We start from the raw sequence: 2,096 nt of genomic DNA, 5'->3' as shown, positions 1-2,096 counted from the left end.
TATAAAAATTCATTATTATAATATCATTATAAAATTATTATTAGGAAATGAAATGCTTCAGAGCAGAAAGTAAGTTTTATTAAACTTATATTTTTGTTATACTTTTGGGTCTAGAAAAATTATTAAATGTATTTATCTGAATACTGTTAAAATCTGAGCTAAAACAAAAATTAAAAGGAGAAATTATTGTCACAGTGAATGATTAATTTCGAAATAATTTATCAACTCAAAGTAGAGTGCTAAGTGAAAATTGTGTGATCCCTGCAGTACACCAATTTTTTTTGTTTTTTCACGTTTTGGGAAAAAAAAATTTAAAATACCAGGAAAATAAAATGTTTAATATGTTTATATATTTAAAATGGGGAGCACTGTGGCACCCTGGGTTTGTATCCGGCTGGGCAAACTAGCCGTGAGTTAACCCTGTGTGGGGCTCCAAACCTCCTAAGGTCCACCCAGCTTCATAAATTGGTTACCCTTAATTGAAGAAAAATCTGGCGGTTGAGCGTGATCTTGAAATAATAACCATTGTTCTAAAGAACGTATTTAGGAACCTAAATTTCAATACAAGATGTACTCAGAGAGCTATTCATAGATTTGGAGAAAGTAAGTCATATTATTCTTTCATGATAAATTTTCCTGGCCCCCCCTCAAAAAAAACAACGCAAAAGTGAAATATTTATATCAAATTATCAGCCTTACTGTGCATTTTTATAACAAATTTTTCATATTTAAGAACAAATAGTACAAAAACTTATGCAAGGTTTTAGGTACTGCATATACGGAATCAAAAGTTGGGTTTAGAAATATATTTTCTTCTTTAATCTATATCTGGAAAACTTAATAAGTGATTTACAAAATAAAAATAGTTTTTAATATATATTTTACTTATCTATCTATACCTCATACACCAGGGATGCAAAATTGAATATTGGGATATTGAAATATAGGTATACGGCTTATCTACGTATTCATGTACCTGAGTCTGGCACCTGGGACTGCATTACAAACTCCGTAAATTCCTACCTCCTACATACTTTCTCATCATTCGTTCCTTTTTCATTGATCGATTATTCCAACTAAACCACAATGGTTCCTATTCATCCATCTATTCTCAGTCCACTGGTGTACCTCAAGGTAATATCCATGGTCCTTGGTCCCATCCTCTACACCGTCTATACAGCTGACATTCCAACCAATTCTATCACTATCCTCACCACGTATGCCGATGACACATGTGTGCTCGCTGTTAATAATAGCCCATCTGCAATCCTATATCACAGCCCTCGAAGAATGGTGTCGTAATTAAGATAAACTCCAACAAATCCCATCAGATACAAATCACACAAGACTGGAAAGACAGGAAACTGCACGTCGATTTCGACTATTACAGCACTTACTTGACAAACGGTCCAAACTTCCAACACATTACAAAAGACTGATCTACATGACTGTAATAAGGCGAATCTTGGTATATGGAGTTGAGCTTTGGGACTCTACTAAACCTTCGAATTCCTCTCGTATTCAATCCTTACAAAACAAAATCCTTCGTAAAATCCTCAATTCTCCTTAGTTTGTCACAAATAAACTCATACATAAAGACCTTAATGTTCCCTATGCAACCGATCTAGCCCAAACCAGATATCACTCCTTCCAGTATAAACTCCCTAACCACTCAAACCCCCTAGTTTCTAACCTTGCAACCTCTTCCATTCCTGCCAATCCTCCGAGGCGCCTGAAAAGATGTAAAATGTCATTAGAGTGCTACCAATGGGTGAGCAACTACACGCCTGTAACACTCCATTTTAACTAAGATCATATTTACTAAATGTATCATGTAATATATAGTTGTAAATTTCAATAAAGATATTTTAAAAAAAAAACTTTTAAGTTTTATTTTTTATTAATATAGTTGTTTGAGAGTGGTTTAGTTTCTTTTTAAAAACAATTTTGATCTCTTTTCTCTCAACTTAATTCCCATTTAACATCCGACGTTTCGACCTCTCAGGTCATTCTCAAGGATTCCTACAAACAGCTCCTTTTAATTACTTTTATAACAAATTTCCTTCACTTACATACTGATTTCTTTGGTCTTACCT

Source organism: Halyomorpha halys, unplaced genomic scaffold (genome assembly GCF_000696795.3).
Source record: "Halyomorpha halys isolate HHAL.00 unplaced genomic scaffold, Hhal_1.1 Scaffold534.1, whole genome shotgun sequence".
Classification (NCBI taxonomy): domain Eukaryota; kingdom Metazoa; phylum Arthropoda; class Insecta; order Hemiptera; family Pentatomidae; genus Halyomorpha; species Halyomorpha halys.
The sequence above is the reverse complement of the archived record's forward strand: the minus strand, read 5'-3'. Positions refer to the sequence as shown.